General features: G+C 41.0%; 1 protein-coding gene across 6 annotated transcripts in view; it reads right to left on the reverse strand.

Annotated features, from left to right (window-relative positions):
- Window positions 1-15,308, reverse strand: part of ccdc71 (coiled-coil domain containing 71) — a 53,618-nt gene extending 38,310 nt beyond the window's left edge. For 4 of the 6 annotated variants that reach the window (XR_007886377.1, XR_007886378.1, XR_007886375.1 and 1 more), the window contains exons 1-2: window positions 15,176-15,308; window positions 4,630-4,694 (exon numbers count right to left, since the gene is read on the reverse strand). The gene's annotated coding sequence lies outside the window, so the exon portion shown is untranslated. The remainder of the gene's footprint in view (window positions 1-4,629; window positions 4,695-15,175) is intronic. The other 2 variants (XM_051413973.1, XM_051413974.1) reach the window with 2 other exon arrangements.
- Between the last annotated feature and the right edge of the window lie 549 nt (window positions 15,309-15,857).

Here is a 15,857-nt window from a genome sequence, read left to right on the forward strand (position 1 = left end):
CACAAGCTTACAAACCAAAAACGTGCAAAGCCACAGTTGAACTATTTTATTAGTATATCTACAGAAGCTTAGTGAAATCAAAAAGGTTTACGTCAACACCAGCAGCCATGTGACACTAACGCTGAAATGAAGAGGCAACTTTGCTACTAGTGGGGCAAAAATCTAAGGCTTGTCTTAAGGTTGGTGCCACAGTAAACAATTAATCATTGCTCGATTTCTCAATAAGTCGATCTAGAGAAAAATTTCCGTGAATCATTTTTGACTCTTTGTTTAAATTGTTGTGAACTGAATTCCTTTTGCCTGTTGGTCAGACAACAAAAAGCGTTTAAAAAGATATTTTTTATTCGAAATTCATTTTTGGTTCAAAATTTTAAAATGAGTTCGAAGGTGGTTAATTTTCAAGGTGTAATGACCTGTTCAAATTCAATATTTCCAGTCTAGAAACCCAACAGACCATCTGAAGTAGTTTGCCTTGTGATCCAGTAGAGGGCGCTCCACTATGAGATTGACCTATAGCATGCCATATTGACCGGTCAGTAAACTGAGCTAGTGATGTTATGTCGTTTACTACGTGAATGGAAAACATTAGGGAGCAAAACCACCTTGAGTGGACAAAGCAAAGTAAAGCATCTTAGAAGGTTCTATCGACTTATATGTGTAGTGTAATATATACACTAAAATATGCTTCTGAAACCATTTTAGGTGAGAAATTATTTTGACTAGTGATCTGAGTTTGGTGCGTTGAGCTGGACAGACTCACTGAGAATTAGCTGTCAATCACAAGGCAGCCACGCCCTAAAGCATACCCTGTTTTTATGGTCTATTTTACTCTAAACTGGACCAACATTTACTAAGTGAACATCATGCTGTATGGAAGAGCACTTAAAACTAGAGATTGAGACCATAAACTCATTGGGAAACTGTTACCTAAGCTCCTAAATCAAGTGAGAAACCGTCTTTTTTCTCCATTGCAGCCAATGAAGTTGCCACCTGCTGGCTATTACACTGAATGAAAGTATATGACACTGCCACATTGACTCACTTCACAGCAGCATTCATTGTACTAAGCATAGAGGCATACCACTAAAAACACAAAAGACGACAAGCGTATGCATATATATGTGCCCACGCACCTTCTGGTAAAAAGAGACAATGGTGGCAGACTGATAGCATGCAGGTTTGAGGTGAATAGCCAGACAGTGTATTACTCAGCCGACGCTCAAATCACATTATTGTTGGCAGCAGGTTGTGTGTTGTACTGAAGTTAATCATTTCAGAGTTTGTCTGGGGCGAGAGAAAATAAGCAGCCAACCTCCATACTGCTAGCTGTTGTCCTGAGGTCTCAGTCTCTCTTTCACACACTCACACCCCCACCCACCAAAGTGTGAGGGAGGATTTCGTCCTTGGACACAATGTTGTCTTGACATATTTTGTGCTTGAAAAAGGAGAAGTCATTACTCTACCAATATCCCATCAGACTACAACCTGCACGGTGAATCAAGCACTGGCTCAGTGACACCGGTGCTACAGCTGAGACTTGCCACTGCTTGCTGTGTGATACTCTGCTTGATATTTCCTGGTTATATGCAGGAGACCTGTGACAAATCCTGTCTCAGTTCAGCTAGCCTGACCAAGCATTCAGCCGCACTTTGTCAGGCTCAAATCAAGATCCATCAACTTCAGCTGTACTAAGGTTAGCCGTCCTCTGGGTTAAGATTAACATCCTTAGTTTCCACGCTAACGTTTAGGGTTGCAACCAGTTGTTTAGGTTTCATTATCAATTTTAAGCTAGGGTTTGGAGAAACTAGCAACAGCCGGATAGATTTTAAAAGTGTTCATCCAGCTACCTCATGTCTCATTCATACATTGTTCTACATACTATATAGTTCAGGAAAATAACAAATTAACAATCTTAACAAAAAAGACTGCAACGCACTTTATTCACCCTCTTTTTCTTAGCGCAAGGGAGAAACTAGAGACCGTTTCTGGTTTGTCCTTTTTGGGCTACTGTAGAAACTTGGCGGTCAAACATGGCTGCCGCCACAGAAGGTGACAAGACCATCACAGAGAAGATTGGCTATTTCTATATAGTTATTCTTTAATCCTGCTACCGGGTTGGATTGGATCAGATTCCCTTGAAATAAAAAAAATGAGGAAAACATTTGATGGAAACACTACCACCTTGTCCACAGGGGGCGCCAGAATCAACCAAAGAAATTAAAGTTCCTCGTTGCTCTTTTAAATATTAAATCCAATACTGACATCTCAAATTAAAAACGTATTCCTCCTCCCAATAGCTTAAATGAATAAGGTATTCTTATGTTAAGCTATTAAACTGGCAAAGAGGGTTAGAGGGTCTTCTTTCACACAAAAGAGAGCAGGGGTGTAAAGCAAGGGCAACAAACCCAGATCAGCTTACTTACCATGAATAAATGTCACCTTTATAAACACTGAGCTAGCCGCTGGATAACCATAGTGACGGAGAACAGCGGGCGTTAATCAGAGAACTGCGACAGACCTCCGATACTGGGCAGTTGTTAAGCTGAAACTGCAGGCTACCAGTAAGCTACTCTGTGTTGTCTTTTTAAGTTGTTTTTTAATTTCCCCAGACACACACCAGCCAAAAAGTCTAAGAAAAAGAAGGAGCCTTGTACATGAAAAATTCAAATACAGCCTTCCCAAGCACTGGCAGCCATATTACTGCGTTGATATTAATGGACATTTCCACTGCTTGTATTTCTACTTAATGCATAATCTCGATTCAAAAGTTCAATATGTACTGTTTAGTGTTTAAAATATATATATATATATATATATATAACATTATATACTACAACGATACATTCTAGGCTGTACCATTTAGTCAAATGGTCAGTTACAAAAAAAAAATGTTCTTGACCATTTCAGACCTTTTAAATACATTTTAAAGCTCAGACAATAAAAACATCCGTATTTCTGCAGCGTTTAAACACTATGAAAAATTATATGGATCACTCAATACAACCATATACTGTTCATGAGGCCCTGACCCTCTTCTCTAAAATAGGCATCAACTCCAATTCAGAGAATTATTTAAAAGGTTTAAGATACATTTTTCATTGCCAGTCAAAAGGTGAAAAAGAATGGCGAGCCGAGAGAGGACAGGAGAGGGAGAAGGACAAAGGTGTTAAAAATGGAGGACAAAGTGAAAATGAGAGCGGAGACAGAAGAAGGAGGAAGAGGAGGAGACACAAGAGAGATAGAGGTTGTAAAATCCACACAGAGATCCATGCTGTGACTGCAAGCAAGCCGACTTTCCATGATTCACCATGACTGTACCACGCTCACAGGGAGTCTCTACATCCGGGTTTACCCACTTGGCCAGCAGTGATAGAGAAATGAACAAAGTGGGGATTGGTAGGAGGATGAAGGTTGGTGGGGGACAATGAAAAGGCAAGGCCAATCGCAGTTTTCTAAGTGGGATGAAGTCCTTCCTGCCTGTGGCCACCAAACTCTGTGCAATGTGCAATACACTCGATTATTCCATCATTCTTTGTAATAATTTATAACTTATGCAATATCACAATCTTTAAAAACTTACTACTATAATTCATTTCATTTCTGTCAGTCAAAGTATTTGTGATTGTGATATTATCCTATACATTTGCATAGAAAAAGTACATGCACGTGTATCCACTGTCACAGGTTCTGCTTTTGTTTCCTCTGTTCTCCACTCGCTTTGAGGATGGTTGGCGGGGGTGTGGTTGATCATGGTTGGTCGAGCAGATGTGACTGCACATCACAAGAAGAAGGACTACAACAAACAGCAGTAATCACAATTTGTTCACTAATGTACCTACCTCAGACATTACGTTAAATAATGTTAGGTAACAGTTTCACAGATTGACTGGACAAGCTGCTGCTCAGCTCTGAATGAGCTTCAAATGTGATGTGCTTGAAAGTATAGCTGAGGGATTATGACTCTTGTTTACTACCAAGGTTCAAACAGACTTTCAAGTACTTTTCAAGGAACATTTTCTCATTTTCTTTGCTCAAACAATATAATTAATTTTCTTATTTATTTATTTATAATGTGTCGATCATCCCAGTTGTGTTTTCTGATCCCAGTCATTTGATATTGAGTTTCTGCCGATACTGGGTCCCAGATCCAATCCTTTCTAATACAGGTGAATAGCTCTGGGTTGCATTAAGAAAACAAACGTTAGCATAAAGTGTCCCTGTACGCAGATGATCTGCTATGTTAAGTGCAGGAAAAAAGTGACTTGTTCCCCATCAATCAGTTTGCAGGGGATTTAACTCAATCTGATTTGCCATTCACTCTATCCCCAACAAAATTGAAATATTTAAGGAATCAAAATTTCACAAACTTTATCACTACTATTTAACAATATTTTTCAATGTACTAACACCACAAGTTTACACTGGCAAGGAGAATACAACGTGTTGCAATGAATATTGTTCCATAATATCTGTAATTATTTCAATGTTTGCCTCTTTTCTGTAGCATTGACAGTTGTGTAATGTCAGAAACATGTCACTTTATAACACGTTACTCCCAAAACTGGACATAAGACACTGAATGCAATGAAGCCGCTGCTGCTTTGCTAATGTGCTGCTTTTGTTACTCACCCTATGGTCGCACCATGTTGAACACTGTATCCAGTTCTCTCTATACATCCATGGAGTAAACAGGGCTGGAAAATAAAGTGTGATTTAGCTAATGTTACATAAATGTTTTGAACAGCAAAAAATGCACAAATCACAAACCATATTTTATAATAATAAAATCCTATTTAAAAATCATGTAAATCAGGTTTCGGCCAAGCACACAGACCCTAGCTTTCAATTCACATACAGATGCACATAAGGGAGGTTTAAGTTATTAGTTGGTGAAACCATAATATTAACAGCAAATATGGTCAAATCAGTATAATGGTCAGTTCCATCAGACATCTTTTTTTTTATTATCGTTAAACTTCTGTCAATGAAACTCAATAATTTTTAGAGTATGAAGCAATCAGAAACTGAATTAGTGAATGAAACCAGTATTAGTGTACAGACAGATAAAGCACTTTCACCAGAGTGATGACATGACTGTTAATGTACTGACAGATACCATCATGTTACGGTATCAGGAGAGAAAAAAAAAATCAATCACAATGAGTCAGAAGCAAGACTAGCTATTCTTTTTCTTTCGTCGAACCTCACGATTCGATTTTGATTCTTAAGGTCACAATTCGATTTGATATCGATTCTATTCCATACTAATTAAAATGATTCGATATCGATTCAGTAATAAGTAAATTACAGCTTTGGTACGGCGACTTTCGTCATGTGTTTGCGTGTTGGTATGGCTTATCGTGGTTCGAGTGTGTATGCCATCTTCTTAAAACCCCCGTTTTTCCACGACACTGTACGGTCGTAGGTCCTTACATATGAAGACGACCACAGACTCTGTTATCTTCTGCGCGCGGGCAGAGTTTGGCGGCAGTTTGCAAAGGAAGAATCTGTTGAGTTGTGTCTGTTTTGAATCAACAGGTTTAGCCGCAGGTTGCTGCAGAGCATCTGCATGGTGTCGGCTTAAATGGTTTCGCAAATTTGTTGTGTTATTGCAGTATTTTAGTACTGCCTTGCACAACTTACACACTACCTCACTTTTGTCTATTTCCTGTGTTCTGGGTTAACTCTGGAATCCCAAATGACTCCAAACATCCGCTTTCACTGTTGATACCTGCTTCGGTTGCCATGTTGTTGTTGTGTGGTCGAGTGCGGCCTCCGTCCGCACAATGCAAATCACACTAAGGCGTTGCTCACTGCGCCCCCACCGGCCAGGGGCTTGAACCGATTCAGAGGATTTAATAAATCGATATTGAATTGGGAAAAAATATATTGCAATGCATTGATGAATCGATATTTTTACCCACCCCTATTGTTCACGTGTCTGAAGAAAAAAGAAAACAACACTTAAGATGCATCTTGACACAATGGTCACTTAGACTCGGAGATGTATTGCAGTTCTTTGATTGACCCTCGCGGTCCACCATCGCTACAGTTATCTAGCAGCTAGCTCAGTGTTTCTGCTGCTAACATCTATCTGTAAGTAGGGTTTCACGCAGGAGGACGCCACAGTAATGTTGCATGAACAGGGACATTTTATTTCTCTGTTCTGACAGCAAATACAACACAGAGCCTTTCAGTAACCATTATGCTTATTGAACCACGGTACAGCTGACCAAAGTAACTTAACTACCACTTAAAGCAGGTGAATGTGGCAACGAGCAGAAACATTTGATAACACTGCTGGACCCTTTTTCAGTTTTAAAACACTGTTTTGGTCTGGTCACACGGTCTTGTCCCGTTACTCTTCTTCAGAAGAAAACAAAGAGCATCCACGACTCATGCTTTATGAACCACCATTTATTCACCCCGGTTCATGCAGTCTTTCGCAATGTGTTCTTCATGGACGTTCATATCATATCATGATGACGAATATTCAATTGGCCTAGTTAGACATGTCTTGCTGGGTTTTATACTTGTGGCCCATAGAATATTGAATAGAGAGGAAATAAGCGCCCTTTCTTCCATAGATTATTGCTTGAGGACCCGTTGACACAATCTGGGAGAAACATCTCCCTGCAGACCCGAAGCGTTTCTATTTTAACCAGTGCAGATTTTCTAGCCTTTACGGCACTGCTTTAGCAGCCCACAAAACACAGACCAGATACGTTATAAATCATCTCACATGATGCTAGTCGGCCAATCAAATCTGCGCATTCTGTTCAGAGATATGCATACGGGGGGATGAGATGAGAGTCAGTTGGAGAAAGAAAGCAAAAAGGAGCAATGTGAAGCACCGATAACATTATGACGCAAAGCACAGAGCATCTTCTGAGAAAACATACTCACTCAAACCCGAACTAAGTGCACAGACAATAAATGACCAATCAGCCAATGCGACAGATCCACTAAAAGGTATTGAAAATACCTAAATACCCTGGAATAACGCAATACTTTGATACTGCCCAAGGCAATTACTGGACAAAAAAAGCAAATAAAGCTGGCAAAGTAATGTGTATTTTTTTTTCCTGTATATAATGCTTGTGGTAACACGGTATGGTCACCATAAAGACTACCCAGCAGGATGCACTATCCTTTACAATACTGCAGTCAGTGGTATCATGTGACAGGAGAGAAGTAACTCTCGTCGCTGTCAACCCTGCGTCACACAGCATAGAGGACTGGTACTTAATCAATAACTGTAAAATGGAGCTGGAGTCGAGAAAGACAGCCACCTCACTAATGGTTACAATATAATTATTACTATTAGAGAGAAAATTAATCACCAACTGCCATCAACAGTTATCAGTGGCTCTCCAAGTTCAGGGACTTTTGCTAATGTAAACTTAGATATATATTTAGACTGTTTTTCTGCTATCAATCTTCATCAGTTATCTTCAATCATTTCTTCATCGAAGCCATCAACCTGTCTATTAGACCTGATCCCAACTAGGCTGCTTAAAGAAGTTGTTCCCTTAATTGGCACTTCTTTACTGGATATGATTAATCTTTCTTTATTATCAGGATATGTACCACAGTCCTTTAAAGTAGCTGTAATTAAACCCCTTCTTAAAAGTCCACTCTTGACCCAGGGGTTTTAGCCAACTATAGACCAATTTCTAACCTCCCCTTCCTCTCTAAGATTCTGGAGAAGTAGTCGCCAAAGAGTTGTGTGACTTTCTACATAACAATAGTTTATTTGAGGATTTTCAGTCAGGATTTAGAGTTTCATAGCACAGAGACAGCTCTGTTTAAAGTTAATAATGACCTTCTGATTGGTTCTGACAATGGACTTGTCTCTGTACTTGTATTATTAGATCTTAGTGATGCATTTGACACCATTGACCATAATATTCTTTTACAGAGACTTGAGCATCAAATTGGCATCAAAGGAACCGCACTAAGCTGGTTTAAGTCATATTTATCAGATCGCTCGCAGTCCGTACATGTTAACGATGAATCTTCAATAAATACTATAGTAAGTCATGGAGTTCCACAAGGTTCTGTACTTGGACCAATACTATTTACTATATATATGCTCCCTTTAGGCAACATTATTAGGAATCACTCCATTAACTTTCACTGTTATGCAGATGATACGCAGTTATATCTATCGATCAAGCCCGATGAAATTAATCAATTATCTAAATTACAAACATGTCTTAAGGACATAAAATCCTGGATGAGCTTCAATTTTCTGATGTTAAACTCAGAAAAAAACGAAATACTTGTTCTTGGCCCCAAAAACCTTAGAGACTCACTGTCTAAAGATATAGTTACTCTAGATGGCATTACCTTGGCCTCTAGCACCACTGTAAGGAATCTTGGAGTTATCTTTGATCAGGATTTGTCATTTAACAAGCAAACCTCTAGGACTGCCTTCTTTCATTTATGTAATATTACAAAAATTAGACACATCCTATCACAGACAGATGCAGAAAAACTAATCCATGCATTTGTTACTTCAAGGCTGGATTACTGCAACTCTTTATTATCAGGTTGCCCCAATAAGTCCATTAAAACGCTCCAATTAATTCAGAACGCTGCAGCACGAGTACTGACAGGAACTAGAAAAAGAGATCACATCTCTCCTGTACTAGCTTCTCTGCACTGGCTCCCTGTAAAATGTAGAATAGAATTTAAAATCCTCCTCCTCACCTATAAAGCTCTTCATGGTCAGGCCCCTTCTTATCTTAAAGAGCTCATAGTACCCTATTACCCCTCTAGAACACTACGTTCTCTGAATGCTGGGCTACTTGTGGTTTCTATAGTCTCTAAAAGTAGAACAGGAGCCAGAGCCTTCAGTTACCAAGCTCCTCTCCTGTGGAACCAGCTTCCAGTTGTGGTTTGGGAGGCAGACACCCTCACCACATTTAAGAGTAGGCTTAAGACATTCCTCTTTGATAAAGCTTATAGTTAGGGCTGGATCAGGTGAGCCCTGAACCATCCCTTAGTTATGCTGCTATAGGCCTAGACTATCGGGGGATTTCCCATGGTGCACTGAGCTCCTCTTTTCCTCTCTCTCTCTTTCTGCACTCATTCATGTCCCATTAATGCATGTTACTAACTAAAAGTGTCCTGAGATAACTTCTGTTATGAATTGGCGCTATACAAATAAAATTGAACTGAACTATAAACCAGAAATAACATAAAATAACATATAAACACATTACTAACACAGACCAATATCATCTGAACAGACTTTGTTATTTGCATACTAATAGCAAACAAAATCAGTTGAGTACCAGGACAACTCTCTCAGCACCAGAGATCATCACAGCTGAGCAGATGGTGGCGAAGTCCAAGCAGTCTTCACAGTAATTTGCTAACTAGTTGGTGAAATACATTACTGAAAGGTTTATAAACAATGAACCCATCATTTCCACCTTTCAACTTAACTCTTAATATGACCCTGTGCCTTGTCACTGTCGCCCCTCTCGTGCGTATCACGTCTGTTTGCTGTGTTAGCATAGCTAGCTATAGTTAGTAAAATCAGTTTAAATATAAGCGGTGATTGCATTTTCCACAAGCTTCTGGCTGCTGAACCTGAGTAAGCTGAACGGTAGCAGTCAGACGAGGTCATACACTTGATGTTGTTCAGCTCGCCTGTGATGCCTTACTTGTGGTGATTTGTTGTCATTGTATAGTTAAACATCTACTTTGTACAAAGACAACAGAAGCACAATGCTTCTCAGATGTTTTGGTCAAGAGATGCTTTGCTCGCGAGTTCTCTCCATTTTTTTTAGTAAACAACTCAACATTACTAGGTTAGCTAACTAGCAGGTCAACAGGCCATGTCGTAGGTGAAGCTGACTGTGGAGCGCCCTCTGGTGGATAATAAAGCAAACTACTTACTTCTTTTACGTTCTTATTGACTGCAACTTTTGAATTCGAACAGATCATTACATGAATCTCGTTTTAACAATTTCTTTTTGGAAAATGTTCTCATTTTATTGATGAAGCGTGTATTGTTGACACATATTGCTACAGTTTTATTGCCCGGGCCTACCAGAACCCCATCAGATCATCCGAGACCCAGATTGTTGATTGTTCCAGTGATTAATCAAGCGTCACTACCGCCCCTCAAACTGCACTGTAAGCGACAACCACTCCGGCAGCATTTCCATTTCCACTTTGATTCTAAAATTAGCCGGGAGGGGGGAGACCAATTCTGGCAAAAATCTGGCGTAGTCCATCTGTCTACCTGGCTTTAAATGCCAGTAAAAAAAAATAACAAAAAAAACAGCTGACCTCTGAACGACATCATCAGTGAGATGCGCACACGCTGGGTTGGTTATCATCTACTGCTGGTAGGGCTGGGCGATAAATTGATTTTATCGATTAATTCGAATTAGTTAAACACGATTTATTTTTAGTTAAAAATTGGTGTCTCTTGAACTTCCACAACACCGGGGCTCCCTTTGGGCTCCCGTAGGTCCGAGTGCGCTGACCCCTCCCCCCGCCTCTCCACAGATACACAGCAAGCCAGGATGAGCTCGTCCCCAAAAAAAGGCACAGTGTTGTCGGTTGTTTGGAACTGGTTTGGTTTTGTGGCGTCCGACAGCGAACAAACCACGACCCACTGCAAAGTTTGTTTGAAAGCTGTTGCAACCAAGGGTAGCAGTACAACCAATTTATTCCAGCACCTCAAGCAGAGGCATGCAGCCGAGTGGGAGAAATGTTGCTCTCTGCAAGATATACAGGACCGCAGCCCATTAACACCCGCTAAAAAACTGTCTACATTAGTGGATTCATTTTCACATTGTGTCCCGTTTGATAAGAAAGGGACCAGGTGGAAAGCTATTACTGATGCAGTGGCTTTGCATATTGCTAAAGATATGGTTCCCATTTACACAGTGGAAAAGCCAGGGTTTATCCACATGCTGAAAACCTTCGACCCCAGGTTCAGTTTCAATTCAATTCAATTTTATTTGTATAGCGCCAATTCATAACAGAGGTTATCTCAGGACACTTTTCAAATAGAGCAGGTCTAGACCGAACTCTTCATAACATTATTGACAGAGACCCAACAGTACCATCATGAGCAAGCACTTGGCGACAAGGGCAAGGAAAAACTGCCAGTTAAAAGGCAGAAACCTAGGACAGATCCTTCGGCTCTAGGTGGGTGGTCGTCTGTCTCGAGCAGTTGGGGTGATATCAAGTACGTGCTACCAGGCCGCAAGTATTTTGCCGGAGTTGCCTTGCCTCACCTGTACAACTGCACATGGGAAAGGATCGCTAGAGAGCTGGAGGAGGTGTGTTTTGTTGCACTTTAGCCCCAAGGGGAAATTTTGTTGAAATCCCAGAAGGGAAAATCTAAACAAAATAAAAGCAAAACTTGTTTTGAATAATTTCTTTGTCATTTGTAGTGTATTTTTAAGAAGGAAAAAAAATTCGATTAAAATTGTAAATCGGGTTTGGTGTGAAAAAATTGCATATTTTATTTTTAAGCCATATCGTCCAGCCCTAACTGCTGGTGAGGAAACCTCTAACGCATCAGCTGGGAACATGCTAGAACAAGTCAGTCACATAGCTCTCCAAGCTTTTTGCTATTGTTTTCCCGTATTGTACTGCCCTTTTGTTGTCAGGATTGTACACCTTTCCATACAATTACAGGGCAGGAATTATAACCCAGGCAAATTGCCAGTGCCGTGGATGCCCCGCCATGTGGCCGTAATGCCCTTTCTAGAATTAACTACCCACACGGCCAGTTTGACATTGCCCTATTTTGAACTGGCTATTGTGCCCAAAAGTTGCAGATTTCCTCATTAAACTATAAGCGACGCAGCAAATAAACAATGTAATGTTTCCCAGTGTCTGTCATCACATTAGACATCAACGGAAGTATAGTTTTTTCCGTAATGGCAAAAGAAATGCGATGACTGCTAGCAGCTAACTAGCTAACACATCTCTCACACACACACACACACACACACACACACACACACACACACACACACACACACACACGTGACCAACAAGCCCACCTTTCTTAAAGGAAACGGATTCAGCCGGTAACACACACGTGCTGTTAAACTGTGGATGGAGGAAGAGTTGGTTCCATGAAAAGTAAAAATTAAAGTAAAATATTCCCTGTCAGTATTTCACTATTATATATTTCTCATTAATATTACTGCTGTATTTTACTGCTGTATTAATGTAGAGTTGTTTTAGTTCTTGTGCTTTCTCGTTTCGCAGGTTCTCATCGATCCTGGTGGAGCCTCCTGCCATGGTCCTGCTAGATTGCCATTACCAATACTGTTGTTGCTGTGCATCTCTCTCTCTCTCTCTCTCTCTCTCTCACCCCAACTGGTCGAGACAGACGACCACCCACCTAGAGCCGAAGGATCTGTCCTAGGTTTCTGCCTTTTAACAGGCAGTTTTTCCTTGCCCTTGTCGCCAAGGTCTTGCTCATGGTGGTACTGTTGGGTCTCTGTAATTAATGTTATAAAGAGTTCGGTCTAGACCTGCTCTATTTGAAAAGTGTCCTGAGATAACTTCTGTTATGAATTGGCGCTATACAAATAAAATTGAATTGTATTTTTCTGTCCAGTAGTTTTGGCCCTGGTGCCCTACATTTTGGCTGTGACACACCGATACATGTGTATTTATCAAAGGCCAAAGTGACCTTGCCCTAAAAATGACTCAGGTCTGAGTTATTGAAGAGCCACTCTCTTCAAAAGCTCCCTGAACTAGTTATCTACAACAGCCTCCTCCATTGTTGACTCTGTTACCTCCAAGGTCTACACTGTCAGTTGTTGCCTGATTTCCCGTATGGAAATCCAATTATTGCATTAATTCACCATTTTACATGCGTCTAAAAACCAACAAAGACCGTTCCAGCGCTATGCATTGTGGGACACAGTAGGAGAGGCAGACTGCTGTTATTTATGAGGCTCTATCGGCAGCAATGGAAAATAATATTTACAGCTTGTTCTCATTCCCATGTTGTCAAATACAGACGCGAGCAGTGTTCAGTTATTTGCAATCTGAAACTTTAACACAGTTAACTTTAAGTTAGCTGCCACTAAATTATTAGTTGCTTCAACGTCCCTTTCCAACTGTGAGGGAGAAACTACGGTGTTTGGTTTGTCCCTTCTAGGCTGCTGTAGAAACATGGCGGTTCAAGACGGCATCTGTAGCTGCTCAGTGGTGCATGAAGAAAACAAACAAAAACAAAAACAAACAACCTCTGTAGCTGCGCTTTGTATCAGAGGATTGTTGCAACACAGGAAGTCAGTTACCGGTACACTGTCGTATACGCTAACTAGCTGCTAGTTATTATTCCTATTAGCTGACTGTACTCAGACTGCGAGCTTAGACGATGGGCGAGATTAAACACTACTAGCGTAGGAGCGGCTCCAACCAGGACTCTGACTCTGGGGAGAAAGACACGGCGAGTTCAGGCAGCGACAAGAGAGGCATGAAACGGAGGAAGAGGAGCCAGTTTGTATGTTGTTGTAGTTGATTTGTAAGTAACTGTTATCGGTATACAACATCCGTCGTATACCGATAAGTCTACAAGTATTTGTTTCTGTAAAGTTGGAAGTTATTTATACGAGACTTGTGTGATGTTTTATACTATTATATAATATTAAATGTATTTATCTAAACTAAATGTTCAGCCTCGTTTCTGGTTGTGCCGATACATTCAGAATCATTACCACTTTATCATTTAACAGGATAAATATGAATAAATATATTTAATTAAATGAATATAATAAACGTGTGACGACTAGTCGACTAATAAAAAGGTATTTTTGGGTCAGTGTGCATCAGGTGATGGATGCAACTACTGTAATTACACGGTTTGGCCACTATGGCTTTGTTCGCAATCACATACTAACATACTTCTTAATACATACTCAATCAGTAAGTACTGCACACTGCCTTATAAATGAACTATTAAGTATGCAGACAGTTCACACACAGTACACCCAAACAAACAAACATCTTCTCTGTATCACATGGCTGTATCGATCACACCCACACACAGTGCCGTGCGGACTGATCCCAACATTACGGTCACAGCAACTGCTGAATGAAAATAGTTTCAACATTTCCTCTTGAACTCAATGTAATATTCTCCAGTTTTATTTTCAGTCAAATTACATAAGAAAGGTTGGAGACGGTATATTATACTGAGAAACAGAAGATGCGACTGCGAGTGAGGTGAGCCAGGAGGAAGCCTCTATCTTAGCATTTGTCTCCGGCTTTAACTTTATAAAGTGCTTAACTAAACAGAATAAATACGTAACAATAGATACTGCTGCGTTGTCTGTGAGCGGACTGGCCAGCTAGCTCCCCCTGCTGGTGCTTCTGAATGTTCGCAATTTTACGTAAAACCACACAAATATTCGCAATCTACACCATTGATTCAGATATTATCAGAAAGTGAATTTTGTGATGAAATAACACGTGGAAATTGTTTTTTTTTAAAAAGTGACCATTCAGGAGAGAGAGCAATGCATTATGGGGGTGGTTGAATATGTACCTTAAGCTAATGCCTTCTACTGAAATATACAATCGCACACAAAATTCACAAACTTTACACTCGAGACAAACAACAAACAAACTCAATTAGACGTCAGTACGAACAGCGCGTTAGTCTGTAATTCCCCAGCGCGGCAGTCCTTCCCGGGGACCTCAATATAAACTCCTAAACATTACGCACTGGCCCTTTAAGAAGCACACTGAGCCAATGAGCGTTCAGCTACAATGCGTACGCAAACCGACGTCGCTCCGTTAGCTCTCGAGCGCCCCCTCTCCTCCCGTTACGACCCACCAACATGGACTCCGCTTTAATCTGTGACTAACTGAAAGCCACGCATCTGCCCGCCACCCGGAGCCTCGTTTACAACTTCCAACGGTTTGCTGCCAAGACGTCGCCATTTTTCACGGAGACTTGTGAAGTGCCAGCGACCAGCCTCCGGCCGCCGAACACTCTCCCAGCAACCTCTCCTCTGTCTGGGCTGCTAACAGTTAGTGGAGGCTCTCCTCAGCCCCCTCCGGCCGGCCCGGCCGTGAGCTCGCCGCATATCACCCGACGTCTGCTGGGTCGGAGACGTGAAGCTCAGCGGTGCGGATGAGAGGGCTCAACAAAAGAGGGCAGATTTACCTTCTAACGCTGCTGTTTCGGCATCCTCCGGTCGCCGCTGCGCCGACGCTCCACGGTAAAATGGCTGCAACAACAGCGGTGTGGATGAAGAGAGGCGGAGGCTGCCGGGGAGCGACGAGAGAGGGGGGCGGGCTCTGATAACCCCGCGGAGGGGTGGGGGTGGGGGGAGGGACACAAGTGGCTGGAAAAAATAAATACATTTTTAAAGGTTTAACCCAAAATAAATCATTCCCCAAACGAGAATACACAAGAAGGAATTAAACATGCGTTGTAATTTTGTTTTTATGAGTCAGTTAAAACAGGAAACACCTAGAAAGTGAATTGTGACGTCACGAGTGGGCGGGGCTTATGCCTTTATTTTGCGAGCGTGTTTTCGTGGCTTTACGGCTAACTGACTTCCCAACCCTTTTTACTTCAGGGACCCCTTTTCTATTATTTAATAAATTGACGACCCCTAACTAAGTGACATATGCATATTTTATATTATATTCAAAATTATCCGAAATAGTGAACTTGGTTACGCTTGCGTAAAACAAGTGATTTGGTGAAATTTCAGATTATTTCCTGTTAAGGAAACATTTTATACAATTATCTGTCTGTGTTACGCATTTTTTTACACCTAGAAACCTTAGTGAGTTATGACATCATGAGTGGGCGGGGTGCGACGAGAGAGGGGGGCGGG

This window comes from Dicentrarchus labrax, unplaced genomic scaffold (assembly GCF_905237075.1).
Source record: "Dicentrarchus labrax unplaced genomic scaffold, dlabrax2021, whole genome shotgun sequence".
Taxonomy (NCBI): domain Eukaryota; kingdom Metazoa; phylum Chordata; class Actinopteri; family Moronidae; genus Dicentrarchus; species Dicentrarchus labrax.